At 42.2% G+C, this 18,412-nt stretch overlaps 1 long non-coding RNA gene across 1 annotated transcript; it reads right to left on the bottom strand.

Annotated features, from left to right (window-relative positions):
• Positions 1-1,150: 1,150 nt before the first annotated feature.
• LOC114912138 (uncharacterized) lies at positions 1,151-15,862 on the bottom strand. Its single transcript, XR_003798095.1, has 3 exons — positions 15,605-15,862; positions 1,561-1,676; positions 1,151-1,443 (listed from the first exon to the last, which is right to left on the bottom strand). It is a non-coding gene; the product is annotated as an uncharacterized LOC114912138 (long non-coding RNA).
• Between the last annotated feature and the right edge of the window lie 2,550 nt (positions 15,863-18,412).

Below are 18,412 nucleotides of genomic sequence, written 5' to 3'. Positions count from 1 at the left end.
ACACAGAAGAGCAGGTCTTCAGTCTAAGATCAACATTTTTCTCTCTGCAGTTTCAATAATTAACTTCAGCTGTCTGCTGTATTTCTTCAGTAAACAGTCCTCAGATTGATTTTGAAACTATCAAGATGAATTAGTGGATCTGAATCTGGAGCCTTTTCTCCAGTTCGCTGAAATCATCAAAAGTAGCTGTGTGCGGAAGGCAATGTGTTCGTAAACAGCGAGATGAAACACGGCTGCATTGCAGCAACTGATGGATGTGGACAGGGAGGGAACATGAGGATTCAGGTTGAAAACCTTGCATGCGAAGGACCCAGGGTCAAAGGGTTCTGTTGCTCTTGCTCTTGCTGTTCCCTCGACCCTTACCGAATCGTGTCAGTAAAAATTACCCATCTGAGTGAATGAGTAAATACTTGTAAGTAGCTCTGTGTAAAAATCTAACTTTGTGAGCGGTGCTAAAGAACGGACCGAATGACGATGTAACAATAACGATTTGCGTTTAAATGATGCCTAATCAAAAATGTAAAGATCTGAAAATTTTAATATTGTTAAAAATATTAACACCAGCAACATAAATTTGTATCTCTCAGTATTGCCTAGCATCATCATTTCAGTCAATCAACCGATCGATCAATCAGTCAATGCTATTGTTAACTAGCAGCAGAAATTGGGACAGACAGATCAATAATTTTGTGAAAAACAAGAGGTATATTTGAGATCGAGGGATCACAGTGCTGAGAATCCTTCTAAAAGCACAAACAGGGTGCTGCTGAATTGGTTTTACCCAATGGTTAAAGTAAAGACTCAGCAGGAATAGTTTCACATCCATACACTGTCTGATCCATCTCTGTCCAGAGTGTAACCCCCTCCAACCTTGAGCCCAGTAATTCTGGGATAAGTTCTGGGCTGCTGTAACTCTGTTCAGGACAAGCAGTTATCGTGACTGACATCATTCAAGAAGACGTGTGGAGGTACAGGTCGTTGTTATAAAGTTGATGTCAACTCACGATGAACACGTAAATTGAGTGCCTCTAGAATGACGTGCTCCATAATGTTGTTGACATAATCGACTCTTCTGATAGCATTACCTCAACATACCTCCTTACCTCCTTCATCTCCAAGATCATCAGCTCCTTGCGCTCCTCTGGCTGCTTCCCATCTCACTTTAAAACTGCCCTCATTTCACCTCTGGTAAAGGAACCTTCTTTGGATCCTGAGTCAGTCCAAAACTACGGGCCAGTCTCCTCCTTCCCTTTTCCGTCAAAAACTCTGCAACGGACAACCTGTGATCAGCTGTCTGCATTTCTCACCCAGAATGACCTCCTCGACAGGCAGCAGTCTGGATTCACCGCTTGATATTCCGCCGGGACAGCTCTCCTCGCAGTGTCAGATGCTCTCCAGTCGGCTAGAGCGGCCTCCCGCTCCTCGGTCCTCATTCTCCACAACCTGTGTGCAGCATTCGACAATGCCAACAACCAGATTCTCCTCTCTTCTCTCAGACAGCTTGACATCAAAGGAACTGCACTGAAATGATCTGAGTCCTACGTATCAGACAGATCCTACCAAGTGGTCTGGTGTGGCTCCTGATCATCCCCTCAGCCACTTTGAACAGGTGTTCCACAGGGCTCAGTCCTCGGTCCCCGACTCTTCTCAACCTACACCTTTCACTGTCATCGCCTCTGCAGTTGATACAGAAAGAATGCTGCATGAGTTGTGTTTGACCTTCTGAAACGTTCCCACCTATCTCCTCTCCTCATCTCTCTGCATTGGCTTCCTGTAGCTGTCAGGTCAAACTCAATACTCTGCTCACAGCCTACAAAAGCATCAACAGATCTACTCCCTGATATCTACAAGACCTGATAATTTTCTACACCCCAACCAGACTGCTGTGCTCTTCCACCTCTTCCCACTTTGTGGTCCCACGCACGAAAGATCTAAAATGAAAAGCATGAAGGTTTTTGGTTCTGGCTCTGATGTGGTCAGATGACCTCCCCCTCTAACTCAGAACTGCTGAATCTCTCTTTACATTCAAAAAGGGTCTCAGACCTCCCCTTTTTTGGGCTCGCTTCTCCTCTGATCTTTTAAGTTCATGATAAACACATAAATGTTTATGTTTAATAATTTTGATTAGAAACAGTTTAATAACGGATTAACCTTTATGCAGCTACTCGTGTGATGAATATTGGTTCATATGGTAGAATGTGACAAATTAACTGTACTTTAGAATCACGTGTCTACATCCAAGTCTCTCTTTCTGTTGATGTGATGCACGCATTGTATCTTTCTGTGAAACATATGTCACTGTGGAAAAAAGCATCTGCTAAACGAATAAGCGTACATGTACAATGTAAATATTTCCAAAGTAAAACAGCCCTAATCTCATACGATTTGATCCAAAATTCTTCTGTTTATTTTCGTGGTGTCACAAACAGAAAAAGTGCATTATGTGCTGTAAACTCATGTGCGAAGAATATTTGCAAGCGCTCAGTGTCGGTGCAGAATAAGGGAGAAGGTACAGCGGCGGTGACCTGATGAATGAGAAATGAGGAATGAGGAGACCGCGAGTTTCTACACCTGCGAGCATCACAAGGACCTGACTGGAGCATGGGATCATGGACAAAGATCAGGATCATGACACCAGGCAGTTCATGATATCATTAAAAGTCTCCTCGAGCACCACAATTCAGTCTCATCTGTATTGTCCTGTGTTTTTAGCTTTCACATCCATACACTGTTACAGAAAATATTGTTGCTCCAGAATTTACAGTCTTTGTTTCTGTGGAAACATCAGCCCATTTCAAGACCTTCTTTAGATTTTTCATTAGAGCTCTGGCAAGTGTCAGTCTCTGGCACACCTCTTGACTTCACCTCTTGCTAATTATTGATCTCAAGGGGCAAAAGTTGTCAAGGACGGCTGTGTCATCACCACCAGAATTGATGGACTTTTGCTTTCGTATCTGTCATGAATGGGAGCACAAAGTGGCCAGAGGTGGACGAGTGTAGCACTCTAGTGGGGAATGCGCACATCTTGCCGGTTTTAGAATACAGATTCAGTGATTGTTTCACACGCCACAACCAGAGTTTCGAACGTAAGACAGGTAGCCAAAGAAAGCCAGTGATGAGAAGAGGCAGAGAGGCATATTAGAACACTTTGGAAAGTGTGGTACTCATTACTTGGTGAAGGTAGTGTTGTTATGCATACAGACATACATACATACTTAAAATGCTCTACTTTAGGCCTCAGTGAATAAAGTAGCAAGTAGGATAGAAGTTCATATTCTTGAGTCTGACACAGTTGTTTTTCTTTCTCATGTTGTTAGCTTTCAATTTCATACATAGTGTCCTTGGTCTTGACCTTTGGGACTTTGTGAACGGTTTTGTGGAAATGAAGGTCGGGCTGCCTTAGCAAGCACTCTTGAAAAATGACACTTCTGCTGTTGCGGTGAGCCTTTTTCTCTGGAATTATGTGATTCTTGCAATGCAGCACGTTCCAGCACAAAGCCTAATAAGTGCAGTGCGAGATAGAAGTGTGCAGACAACATGTATAATTAACATGTAATGCAACGGAAGGTCTGTTATTCAAATGACCTTTTTTTTTCAACCTCTTAACTTGTATTTATGACACCAGATGTTTTTTTTTTTTTTTTTTCACATCCTCACAGGGAGATAGATGGGACAGACAGACGTGCACATTTTCTTTGCGGTTTTTCACTTTAATGCCATAAGTGATTTACCCCCCCCCCCGCCGAAACTTGAAAACATGAAAGATGAAGACAATTTTTAAAAAGCTTCTCTCACAAAAAATGAGAAAGTTTCAAAATGCATTTTGTCGTTCGGGACTGTATGTTTTCTTCCGGTGTGGTGTACTTGCACAGAGGTTTTCTTCAAAACGAAATGCCTGCCCAGATATTTCCGTGGCCCATAGCACCTATATCAATGTATTATTCAGCGTGAACTGATTTTGTCACATTTTGATGGTTTTCTCTTTGACTGCTGGCATCGCGATCTCATTAGGCTTTGCACTGCTAAGATAGGCACTCCATTGTCTCGGGTGAAAGGGGCCCTGCCAGAACTTGCAGCGATGCTCGGCTGGCCCAGCGAGTGCATTCGGGATCCAAACAAATGTATTCATAAATAAATTTCCTCCTGTTGTGTTTCCAGGTCTTATCTAATGCAGATGGCGCTGCTATAATGAGAGTGAAAGGGCCCGTATGATGACCACTGGGTTGTAAGATCACGGGCTCCCTGGTAGAAATGATTAGGAGGCGAGAGGGTATTATTGGGAGCCTTCTCCTATTGTGTCTTCTCTAATGAATATTAAGGTATTTGGAGCACTTTAAGGATTTAACACTGCAGTAATCCCTTAATCCTTAGAAAAACCAATTTTGTACACATGAAAGGGGGTCATTTAACTTCTCCTCATTAATTTTCTGCCTTGAAAATGCAGTGATGGAGGAGATTAGACTCATTAAAGGACGATATTGTTTGCGCTGGGCTGGCTGCGTTATGGATACCAGGCGGGTACATGGGGCCTGGCTGCCCTTCCGTTGTTCACGTTAAACCTTCGGGTCGGCCCCCCCAGCATCCAGCTGAACCCCCTGCGACTCCAGTCAACACAATTTACAACCACTTAACCCTTAATAAGTGCTCCCCCCAAGCCCAGGAAGGGCTGCCTGGACTCAGGCTTGTGCTCATCTCTCAGGCTACAGTTCAGCTCTCGGTCTGTTTGCATATGTGCTCACTGACATTTGTTGGGTTGCAGGGTTATGTGGTCTACAGAAACGCTCACATATTTGCTCATATGTTTCAGGAAAAAACCCTTTTTCTCATTTTCTGTGAGGTGTCCCCTCTGCTTTCATCAAGAAATATTTCTTATATGTTTAATATTGGTCTGAAATTTCCCCTGTATTACAGACGCTTGTCATACAGAATTATGTAATTCTGCTAAAGGAACAAGAACAACTGGTTGCACAAAATCACCCTGTTATGTGAAGTCCTCTTGTGAGGGGGTTGAATTTCCATTATTTCTTATGACTAGAAAAAATAATAAGTTACTTAATGGTAAATATGTTTCTAAGCTTAACAACAATAAGAGGAACATATTTAACAATATTGCAATAAGAACGATTGAATTCCATCACACATCACACACATCGCACATTGTCCGAAACCGCTTGTCCCAAGCGGGGTCACGGCAAGCTGGAGCATAACCCGGCAACACACAGGGTGTAATTCCATCACTTTATATCCAAACTATTAAAACCGGTCCAGTGAATTATTCATTCTTGGATGATCAGTGTCACCGTCAGACTCTGACTCATGAACCCCAAGAGAAGAACTTTGTTCTTGAAGGAACACAAGGCTAAGGGTATGAATGCAGCATCAGAGCTTCACTTCATTTTCTTTCTTGTGCTGCGCTCTCTTCCTCCACTTCCTTTCCTCTTTTCCTTTATTCTTTTTCTTCTCTGGAACCAGAGGCCTTCAGCAATTTCTCACCACCATTATGAAAGAATTTTGCACTTTATTTTTTTTTTAACCTTCTATAAATAGTAGAACCAGCTGAACTGGTACTTACAATAACATCTTTCGGCTTCACCGCACGTCTAAGGTGCTCAATAACTTGTAACTTCTTGCTAATGTTTTGGTTTGCTTTACAGTCTATAATTTGCTCTTTTTTGCCTTTGCAAACTTTTTAGGAGACATGTTCATAATTTTGCTGTCAGTGCGGAGAAGCTCAAAAGTTCACCGGTTCTGTATTTCGCTCTGTGGGCGACAGGCGACGTCATTTGTGGTACTATATTCTCTTTATTGCAAGATGAAAGCTTGATTTACCGTAGTGTATTCATGTCATACTGTACATGGTACATTTCATAAGTTCTTGACCGACACCTGTATGACACCGCTGCGGTTGCAGGGCATCAGTGCATGTATGTTCCACGTTACAGTATGACAACCACAGGAGCAGCACACGGTGACCAGTGCCATGTCAAAGGTCAGTCACTGACCTTCATTAACCCCTTTTCCATGTCAGAGCTGCGGTGGTCCAGAATCGAGCCCAGAGGCACAGGGCACAAGGCTGGCACAGGGTTTACCCTGGATGGGATGCCAATCCGTCACAACAAAGCCACACACACAATCACATACTGAAGGGAGTTTAGCATCACCAGTGCACTTGAACTGCATGTCTTTGGAATGTAGGAGGAAACCAGAGCACCTGGAGGAAACCCATGCAGATATGAGAACATGTGAACTCCACACAGACTGAGCTGGATTCAAACCTAACGTACTCGGTGCTATGAGGCCGCAGCCCTACCAGCTGCAGCACCGTATCACGCCCCTCCAGAACAATATGCTTTAAATGAGTTAATACTTTTATGTTTATACATGAACATACATTTTTAGTTGTGAGTTAGGGTTACCATAACCGATGTTATGATTGGCTGAGTCTGATATTGTAGGAAGCAGGAAGTGTGTGTGCTGTGGCTACTCATCTTATGGAAGAAGTATAATGTCTGTGTGCTTTGCAGAATGAAAAACACAGTAGGCAGTGAATAAAATTCCCATTGTGGAAATAAAATAACTGCATAACTGGGAAAATATGCCACTGGGCTGAATAATAACGTGGTTGTATGAAAAAATAATACATATTATCATAAGCTACTGTGAATTTTTTTTTTTTTTTATTTGTAGGGGACCGTGTTATATGTGGGATGGGTGTACTTTATAGAAAAGCTGAGAGTTTTATACTGCAATACTCAAAAGATGACATGATGAAGAAGAAAACTGTTACTTTCACTAATCTTATACCTGAAGATAGTCAAAGCTGCAGTCAGAGGCCATGCTGCTGCTCTTCCTCAAAACACAAAAGGAAGAAGTGGGACGTGGAAAAGGAAAGGAAGGAAGGAAAACAGATTTTCTGAGGTACTCAATGAATTTTTAAGAATCCGCAGACACTTGTTAATACAACATCCCAGAAAACCACATAATGAGACTAGTATTAGTAACATGACAACATATGCAATTTTCTTAACAATGTACAAAACAAAGAATCAATCAAATCATCTATCAAATACAATTAAATACTTCACACACTGGAACACATGTATATGCATTTCATTGCTTGCAAAAACACTAAATTGTCTTTAATTTCCCTAAGTAGGTAATTTCTCCTGTGTGCAAGTTTGAAAAAAAGCAAACAAACAAACAGAAAAACAAACAAGATGAATGCTGCACAACAGCTTTTCAGAGTTCTTCCCTCTCAACTCATCACCTCTTCTTACTCCACCTTTTTTTTTCTAGCTGTTATTGCCTTTGATTGTTTGACAGCCTTTTTGCTTCACATTGTTACCATGTTTTGTTTACTACTTTTGTTTCATTCCAAGATGATGATGTGGCTACAGAATCATCACAGTCATTACCATTTATAAATAAACACTCATAAAGCCATGACCCACAAGTACATGTGCCAAGAGGTATTTGGATAGCTATCACATTTTACCTCCCATGCTGCAGTTGCATTTCCTTCTTGTTATGACAATGACAATTTATGTTTTATTATTATTTATCTTATGATTATGTATTTTATTATAAAATGTGGCAATTGTTATGAATACATTACTCTGTTTAGGTTGTTTGAAAGTATTTTCCCATTTTACTAACATTTCTGTGACTCTTGGGGGAGTGGGGGCATATTATTTTCCCCATAAAAAATAATGAAAATAGTTTCCTTGTTTGAGAGAAACTCAGTTAACAGGAAGGAATTGTATCTGTTACTTGTAATTTGCTCAAAAATGTGTCTTTGTTCTGACTAAATTAAGACTGTGCAATATGTATTATTACAATATTGTCATTCTGAATATTCCCATAGCCATTGTCTGGCAAGTGGCACTGGATGGAATGTAAGCTAAATGTATGAAATCTATTGTGCAGTATTTATGCTGTATATGCCTGAAGTGGAGTTCGGCAGTGTGGAGTCCATTCAGACTTAATGGTAACCCCCAAGAATCACAGGAACATGAGAAGTGTGATAAAATAAACAGATCCGCATTTAATTTAAAATCTGGTGGCACTGATTTTAGTAGACTATGACAGTGACCATCATAAAAGTCAAAAATGACCACAAAGAAAAACATGGAGATGCCTCGACCCCATTTGGAACTCCAGCTGATTTATGGGCATCATCTCAACTAAGTTAATGGTTCTGAATCCATCCTCTGTGGGATTATTAAAGCTCACCAGAGGACAATTCCAGGAATTCAACTTGTCCTGAACACAAGGTAACCAAGGAGGCAGTACTTGATGATGTGAAGAAAGGGTATGCTATGGAAAGCTCTATGAAATGTGATTTATGATAAATCCTATAAACAGTAAGAAAGTTAAATCACAGATCCTTATGACTGCTAATATTGTGGTGAAAGCCTGATTTAACAATGATTGCTTTTTCACTATGCTCTGCAACTACAAGTAACACTACCATATTTAGGGTTTACTGCTCTACTGACAGGGGGCGCGGTGGCCCAGTGGGTTGGACCTGGTCCTGCTCTCCGCTGGGTCTGGGGTTAGAGTCCCGCTTGGGGTGCCTTGCGACGGACTGGCGTCCCGTCCTGGGTGTGTCCCCTCCCCCTCCGGCCTTACACCCTGTGTTACCGGGTAGGCTCCGGTTCCCCGCGACCCTGTATGGGACAAGCAGTTCCAAAAATGTGTGTGTGCTCTACTGACATCACATTTATTCATTCAGCTGATGCTTTTCTTGAAAGCAACTTACATTCATACGGGAGCAAATAGGGGTAAATACCTTACTCAAGGGTACAACAGCTGGAGAGGGGGAATTGAATGTGCCACCTTTAGGTCTAAAGGCAGCAGCTCTAACCACTAGGCTACCTGTTTGTGTGTCACTCCTTTTAGCTATGAAATTGTTTTGCCATACAGCCCTTTTGGAGAAATCCTCAAGTAGCTTCACTTTATGGCACCAAGGGTAAAGGCAGTGGGAATGAGATGGTGCAGCAGGAGAGTAAGAAAGTTTGGGAAGCCCAATGTCAGAAAGCAAGCACAGCCTCCTAATGCCCATCAGTGGCGTGCAGGCAAGACTAGGATGTCTGTCTCAACTCTGAACTGTCTTGATCCTGATAGTGGTAGAAAAGAAGTGCTCAGCGGTAACACATAGTCCTTAAATTTCTTCACCTAGTTGATGTTTTTCTCCAGAACATGTTAAGCTGTCTACATTTACTGACCCATTATTGCTGGAGCAATTCAGAATAAGTACTTTCCTCAAGGGCTCTGCACCAAGAACTGCAGTTCGAACCCATGATCTCTCAGCCCAAAGGCGGCACTAACATGTTATTCCCTGCCATCCTTTTTAGACTCATGCCCACCGAGCATCCTTAGGTGCATCACTGTTTGGCATGTTTTGCAAAACAATTTAATTTTCTAGTAAGTGTTGGTTTTAGAAGAAGCAAAAAGGAAGAAATATTCAAGTCAACAAATAGACTAAAAAAATCTTTTCCAAGAGAACGCACAACATGAGAACAGACAAGCCAGTGGCAGATGTCAGCCAGCCGGAACACAAAGAGCAGAGAATGAGAGGAGCCCGGGACGGCAGCACCGAGGCGGGGGCAGGGGGTTATCGCAAACCAGGCTGCACGATGATGATGGTGCCCTGAGCTCACAGAGCCACACACAAAAGGTGATGTTTTGTCACCACAAGAGCAAGGGTTGGGGCTCTAGAGTGCCTGAATAAAGAGCAGGTTAGCCGTGCTCACAGAGGAGACAAGGCCCTAAATGCGAGGGCTCAGGCGAGCTCTTCAAAAGGTGAGAAGCAACATAATTAAAAAGATAAAGTGTCAGCGTGCAGCGGCGGTGGCGGCGGCGGCAGGAAAGATAAGCCTTAATGAGAAGAGAGCAGAGAAATGGAGAAGGCATGGCAATGACACGGAGGAGTGACTGGGCCTATCACTTATTGCCTTCTGATCACACATGTGATCTTGCAAATATGGCTCTACACTGTGGCCTCCCCCCCTACCCCCCATCCGTTCCCCGCCAGTCTGCTGAGGAGGTGCTTTCATTTGCATTTGGGAACAACGTCCCCGCACTCAGAGGTGTCACGTTTATCTTGGCCACTCCAAAAGCCGAGTGCATTTCTCCCTCAGGCTCCCTGACATCATCAGTTACCGCCGACAGTGGAAATAGGTTCGTTTTTAGCGATAGGACCAATCCCCCTTCAGCAGTAACACGCAATTAGCAGAGCTAAAAATGCTAAAATACTGTAAAAATTAGATAATCGATCAAAGTGGGCTTTTTTTTGGCCGCTGTGGGGGAGTTTGGGCATTAATCCCACATTACTGTCACCACGTTGTTAATGGAATGGATCTGTGCACTGTAACAGAAAATGGTTTTTAAAGCATACACAATTAGGAAAGTGCTAAGAAATCATAGCCATATCAGTGTAATGGGAAACGGAGAAAGGCTTTAAATGGATCTGTAGAATGTGGGGAAAATGTGTACAGAAACTTTTCCACCCTGATTAATGGCAGTCCAATAGGTGATTAATCAAACATTGAAGAGAACATTACTGTATCGATTTTAATTTCATATCCATGCCTTGGCCAAGCTGGGAGCGAGCTCTTCGTTTCCTGGTCTTTCTCTTTGGAAAGTGTGGTTAAGACAGAAATGTCCTCGCAAATGGAAATGGAAGATGGAGCTGTTTTGTGATGAAATACCAGTTTTAACTGAGGGCAAGCAGCTGACATTTTGAACGATGCCCTAAGCGGCGGAGCTCGTTGATCAAGGACAATGATCCCAGGAGGAGGCCCAGTGGTCCTCGAGCGAAATTCTCAACCCGCGAAACGGAGACGGTATGTGTAACCCAGGCCACTGCTTATCCCCTGAAGTTACAGCTCTAAAGCAGCCATAAAGAGAACACCACGGCGCGAATGGGGGCGAGAGAGAGAAATTCCTGAATCTCACGAAAGCCTGTTAGCTTTTCTGGGTACGTTATTTGCTCATAAGACATATTTCAGAGACATGACTGGTATCAGGTGACTTGGGGAGGCTTCTGGGAGAGAAGCTGTTGTTTGTTAAAGAGTGAGCATCCGGACTGCTGCATCAGCACTGCTCTGGTCTCATAGAGGCCCATGTCAACTGGTCCACTGAGCTTGTAAAGCCCTCAGACAGTATATTACAGTGTGCAACGGAGGGCGAGGGCCCACATCCATCTGGATATTAACAGACAGACACAGGAGGTGCAGAATTAACAAAGGTGCCATTGGAGACCTGAACGCCAGGAGACCTCGACTCCAGGCCCCCACTTAAGAGTTAGCCTAGATGACAAGGGTGCATCATCAACAAAAGATCTGAGATGGAGGAAAAGAAGCATTAATTTGGATTGACCAACAATGAGGGAAATGGCCTGTACTGTTTTTATGGTTCTGCTTCCTCTTGCAACCCTGTTGTATCCTGGATAAGATGTTCAGAGGGTGTCTTCAGTTAAAAGCCTCCGGGATCCTTTCCAAGGCTACCAAGGTTCCCACCTTAAAAGTAATCAGAATCAAAGTGCAGCATTATAAGATGCAGCTATGTTTTTACAAATGTGAAAAAGATATGTCAGAAGAAGCGAGGAGGTAAATTCAGTCTAGAAAAAAATTTTAAGAGGGTGCACTGAACTTCAGACTTGCTTATAAAATTTAGATGTAGATACATTTAGATGAAGAACCATTCACGGAGATCCAAAGATAAAGGATGTGCTTCAGAAAACCACATGTCACATGTTTAAATGCGCTGTAACTTTGTTATGTATTACAGGCCTGTTAGAGGTGTCCAATATTTCTAATAACACTTCCTGGCCTGATATCTGATTCCACTGTCCACTGGTGTGTGAGACACACAGGCGGGTGTCCATGACTGGCAGGTGATTCATCCCGAATGGGTTAAAACCATAAACATACACTTTGCTAATGTCCCCAGTGCACAGCTTTCACTTTTGATGGCACCAATTATAGACTCAAGTGAAAAATGGCTATTCAGGCATGAATGCTGTGCATAATGTCCCATTTTGTGGGAGTTTTGGCATTTTAACAAAGGGGCACATATGTACAATCAAATGCACTGCATCACTCCATTTATTGGAAAGTGCAGGTGGCAGGAAAACAATCATCTCTGCATTCTTCCGCATCCTCCTTCTTGATGCTTACATTGTCACACGCGCAACCAAAATGCTGAGGAGGAGCTGATTTTTTTAAATTATAAGAAAAGCTTTGCTTCTTCTGGTGATGGCACATTTTGATATTTTTAGTCTTGCATATGATTGTGCAGGGAAAGGCCTTGGAGGCAAGTTACTAGGGGAACAACCGCTGGGCGAACCCTACTCTTTTTGTCTCACTTGCTCTCAAGACCTCACCCTCCATTTTCAATAAACTACTTTTTCGTCTGTGTTATTCTGTCACTGCTACTAAAGAGCAGTTTTACAATTAAGCAAACCTACAAAAAAATTTTTTACGGTATTTTAAGGTTTAATAGATCCCAGTAGACTTGCCAGTCATTTAACATTAGAACTACAGTTCAGAACACAAGTAATGTGTTTCACTTTATGATATTACAGTGGCTGACATTATAAAGACACACACACACACACACACACACACATTGTCAGAAACGCTTGTCCCAGGTGGGGTCGCGGCAAACCGGAGCCTAACCCGGCAACACAGGGCGCAAAGACATTATAAAGAGTCCATCAATATTATTAAAACGCATTTTGCTTTTAAATTACAGCTACAAACTGTAATATTAGATGGTGTAGTAATGCTTTTTACATCCAAACCAACACTTTTAGCAATACGGACAAATAAAGGCAGCAAATGGTGTATCGTAAGAAGGGCAACATCTGTCAAAACCTTCCATGGCAGCTATCCGATCAGTCTGCCTTACTTTATGCAAGTTTTTCTGGCACTTATCCCTTTGCTGGTGTGTGCCATCTTGTTAAGGGTCGACAAAACTCCAGATATCTAAAGCCAAATATATAAGAGCCTCACAAAAGTACATGTGGTAAACAGTCCAACCACAGAAACAGCAGTGCAAATGTACGAAATCCATTAGTTAAAAAAAACCCCATGAAACAGGTGTAACCTCTGCCCATTATGCAACCTAACAGCCCAGGTAGAAAGTTTATCTCGGGCTGCTAGACATCAGCTATTGAGGGAACGGCACAGTGGTAGCACAGGGGCTTCAAAACATATTCTGCTTCAATAAAAAAGATTGCAGCTCCTATGACTGATAGCGATATGTGTAAAAATGTGTTACAATGCATCATACAGTTATTCTTCTAAGTCCCAAAACGCCCACATATATTACACCCGTGAAAGAAAGGGGCGATGCATGAGTTTTTAAACCGTAATCCATTTTCACGTAATTGTGAAAAAATTCTGTTCTGTTGTCAGTTAAATTCTACTTCTCAGCATCTTCATATCTTGACATAAATGCAGTCAACGCTACATTTAAATACTTTCCACTTTATGACACAATTTTGAACATTCCTGCAGTGTCAGTTGACTTTTTTGAAACAGATGATACTACACTAGATATTTATTAAATGGCACTGAGTGAATAAATAGTTATCAAGTAAACGCAAGACAATAAACACTTTTAATGAATGTTTTGAACTGTACATTTAAACACCGTTTTTAAACTTGAAATTTAACGTTTAAAGTGCAGATACATATTTATACCTGTTTTACAACGTAAACAATGACCTATGGGGGCTGAAATTTAAAGGCAAATGTGACCTTAGGGTGAAAAAAAACAATAAATAATATTGCTTAATAACAAAGAAACAGTTTTATTTGAAGATGTGCCGCCTCATTTACACGAGATTATGCAAACAGGGCACGAGGCATGGGCGCCCATGGAGCATCTTTGAAATGTAGGGAACATTTTCTATGACACCAACTGTGGCTCTACGCAGTAAATACTACAGAGTGTATTTATTGTTTCCCTTATGCACCTTCAGTCTTGAAAATAAGGTTACTTTTCACTTTCAGCATTTAAATTAATGTACACATCTTTGTTGTGCGCAGAAATAATGTTCGCATGGGTGTTACAAATACATAAAGAATGACAAATACTCTTGATGAGCTGTACAAACGGTCATTGGAACACATGCACACAGCGAGAGGCCACTCCCGCGACGACACTGTCGCGACTATCGCAATGGCAATCGACGGTCGCAAACTATTGCGCAACTGTCGCGAGTATTGCAATAGCAATCGACTGTCGCGACTATCGCGCAACTGTCGCGGCCATCACGATTGCAACTACTGTCACGGCCACTGTTGCAACTATCGCGATCGCGATCGACTGTTGCGACTATCACGCAACTGTCGTGACCATCGCGACCGCGATCAACTGTCGCGAGTATCGCGATCGCCGCGACAGTTGCATAGTCGATCGCGATAGTCCAACGCACACGCGCTAGCTCACTTTGAAGTTGCTCCCGCGCAAACGGAAAAAAAAAAAAAAAAGACAGAGACAAAAATATGTGAGGAATAAGCTTAATATTTCTTGAATACAAGCGAAATACATGGGCAGCGTTTCAACAGAAGTCCACGTCGAATTTTTTTTCCCATAGAAATGAAGCTGTGATAAACGTGGAAACACGCATTCGCAAACACTTCAGTCTCGGAACATACTGAAGCCAACACTTTCTGTCTTGTTTTTATCATCTCGAAAAGAAGCTTGAAGTTTTCTCCTTTTTTCGAGAAAACAAGACAGGAGAAACATGTATCCCTATCATCTGCATAACATTCTTAATTATATTTATTATTAATTACGTGTCAGTCATATATATTTAATAAAGTGATAGAATGTTAAACTCTATAATAAATTGTAATTATATATAATACAATATAGATTATAAATAGATAGAGCCTCCCTTTTCAGTTCATTTTCAGAAATACACTGGCCCAACAAATATTATTATTCACATAGTCCCAACACAACTGGATTAAGTAAACGTAGATGGATTGAACACAACGAAATTAAGTTGAGAGAAAATGCGAAAGAATTGTGTTGCATTAACTAATTTTAATTAAGTAAACTGAACAAGCAGTAAAAATCATGTTGAGTGAACACCGTCTCTGTTAGAAGTCTAAAAAGATTGTAACATTTTATTGCAGCGTGATCAAATCACTTCTTGATGACTGTGCTGAATTTCACTTGGACTTTATGCAATATAATTATGTTCTCATCTCAAACATACATGTTAAGTTGATTGTAAATGTACTGTTTTAGTATTTTCAGTAGAGCTACTTTCCATTTTTTCAGTGTATCGATCGGTGTAATAATTTTGTCACATGACAAAAAAAAAATTAAATATATATATATATATAAACGTGTATTACATGCATACACTCGTGTTCATTCATTGACAGATGCAATTAAGAGTGAGGAGTTCCAGGCTGATTTCGCGCCTCAGGTGCCCGAAAAACCTGCCGTCTCTCTGTCTGTCTGTCCGTCCGACCGCTGAGTGACTCAAACGGAGCCGCACATGAACACTTTCCATTCCGATGGCGAAGACTGCAGACGGGCCTTTAGGAAGAGAAAGGAGCTAAACTTCACTTACAGGAAGAGAGCGCCGAGCGCAGGTTCACTCGCGTCCTGAGCGCCGGGACAGCGCGCGCCGCCCCCGTGTCCCTCCCTAATCCCGCGCGCGCGCCTCTCGCTGCGCTATCGGCTCCGGCATCGCTCCTAATCCGGATTAGCCTCTTAAAGGGGCCACTTGTGGCGCCTCGAACACAGCGGAGAAGTCTATAAACTGATTTTCATTAAAATGCAAATGTGTCCCGCCGAGACACTCGGTTCACATGAATGTGTGAGGACGCGTGAGGGTGTGCGAAACTGTGGCCGCGCGCGCGCGCACACACGCACACACACACACACACACACACACACACACACACACACGCTGTAGTGTTTGGCTCCTCCAGCTACACCTCAGCACTGAGCCACAATGCGCGCTGCTGTTTATCATTCCTGCGGCGCACTGCAGATAAAATAGAGGCAGTCTGCCACATAACAGTGGGAAAAAAGAAAAGAAAACCTATTTTATGTGGAAAGGGAGTTATATATTTCTTCGTTGTCAGGAAATGAACAAATGGTTATCAATGTAACGGAGGATATCTGCAATCTGGTTGCCAGGTTTTTCGTGCCGATATTATTTGCGCCGTAACACAGGAAATGAATTTTTGTCTGCGGTACTTCTTATTTCACCCCCTCGCACCTTTATACTTTATCTGGAAATCCTCTTCTCCTCTCCGTACATTAAAAAAAAAATCCTGCCCTGCAATAATGTCCCTTCCACATACAAAGACATACTGTGGTGCAACAGAGAAGTTTCAATTTACGGAATGATTTGCCGGAGCGAGTTTCCGTGCGCGTGTCCGAGGAGGGCTCGGGGCGCCTCGGTGTCTTCTGCGCGTCACCGCGGTGTGAGCGCGAGGACGCGAGTGTTAATTATAGCGGTGGTGACGGAGCAGGTGCGCAGCTCGTGGGCGCGCTCACGTCCCCTGGCACGGCTCGGCCTCGCGCTGGGCCTCGCGAATCGTTCACGCTGCTTTCTTTATGGAAGCGCGCGCACGTACACGCACATACACACATATGCGTGTGTGTTTTTTTCTTTTTTTTTTTTGCTTCGAACGTGTGTTTCCACGATGTTTACTATACAACTGGCAGTTCAAACGTTTATTACGTCGATTAAATGAGGCTCATTGTTACCCCGCTGAAAATGCATGCTATAAAAGCCCATACATTTACGAAACGTAAAATTTATGCTAACAAATAAAGAGTTATAATATACGCATGAGGTGTAACATAATCTTGTCCTGTGTATCTTGAATGATTGGACATTTCTGATTTCTCAGACTTCTCCTCGATGCCGTGTGCGTGTGTGTGTGTGTGTGTGTGTGTGTGTGTGTGTGTGAAAGGTCGCAGCTCACACTGTCCCACTTTTGTGCGCACAGAATATCTGGGATGTGATTATGAATGCGATGTAAATTCAGACTTTACTGTCAAGTGTCCGATCTCGCTTTCAGCGTCTAATGCGGCCGTGCGCATCGCGAGCCCCCGGTGCCCCTCGAGACGACGCGCGAGGGACCCGGCACGCGGCGCGCGCCATCTTCAGCGTCCGGCAATTCATTCATTCGCGTCTCCGAAACAGCTCCTCGCGAGCGAGCTGGAGACACGTGTCTCGTTTTTTGTTCTTTTCTTCTTCTTCTTTTTCTTTTTAAATGCCAAATCACAGAATGTAAAGGTATGATGAGGAACTGTGACCAAAGTGACCCTTTTAACAAGGTAAACTGAAGAAGGTAAACGATGCGCGCGCAACCTGTTGCTAATAATACAACCAAAATCGTCAAGTGGATTTTAAATGTGCGGCCCTTTGTCATGAGTGTCATATTTATTCTAAATGGGTGAAGCGATGCCTTTCCACACACCCCCTACACACACCTGCCGCCCGGATCAGTCCGCACGTGACTCCCGGAGAGTCAGAGACGCTGCACACGTGCGTACATAGGTGACACTTTTATTTTAACACACACACACGGAGAATTTAAAAGTGCCACCTATGTACACACGTGTGCAGCGGCTCTACTGTAACACACGCGCACGCACGCACGCGCACACAATTGCTATTTATACAGACTAATGCAAAGGACACATTTATTATCGGACTGTTATAGAGCGCTCTTCTCACACTATTGTCATCGCGTTACACACATTTTATTCATAACAGCAGAAGGTGCGAAAAAGGGTTTCACACAGATTCCTACTTTATGTCATACGGTTCAGCGTTTTAACAGAATTATATTTAATGTGAGTGCAAAATAGGGATAATTTGAGAATATCGCTCTCGAGTCTTACAGGAAAAATAATATTATTGCTTATTTATTTTCCTAAATAGTTTAAACTTATTTAACAGCGCTATTTTTCTGTTTAATATGTGTGCTATTAAACACAACCCTATTAGGCATAACTGAACGTCAATAACGGGCACGGATAGTTGGTTAATAAAAAAAAAGAAATTGCCTGAAACATCCTACATTTTCATGATGTATTCCTACTACGATTAATAATAATAAAAATGAAATAATAAAATAGTAAACAGTAATACTAATAAGACCCTAAATAGCCTTTAGTTTTCTTTTTTTTACTTTATTTATTGCAACTCCTTACTAGAAGTGAGTAAAATTTAGTAAGGGGAACAAAATCTTAAAATATTGATGATAGCTTCAGACACTTTTTATCCTGCACTCTGTGATAGCCAATGAAATAGACAAAAAGACAAATCTTACACAGATCATAAATATTAATGTTTTAAATTCAATATTATGGTGAACTGGTAAGTATTAATTTACTTCTAATTAATTAAAAC

This window comes from Scleropages formosus, chromosome 1 (assembly GCF_900964775.1).
Source record: "Scleropages formosus chromosome 1, fSclFor1.1, whole genome shotgun sequence".
NCBI lineage: Eukaryota > Metazoa > Chordata > Actinopteri > Osteoglossiformes > Osteoglossidae > Scleropages > Scleropages formosus.
Note: the sequence above shows the minus strand (reverse complement) of the source record. Positions and strands in the feature narration are given on the sequence as shown.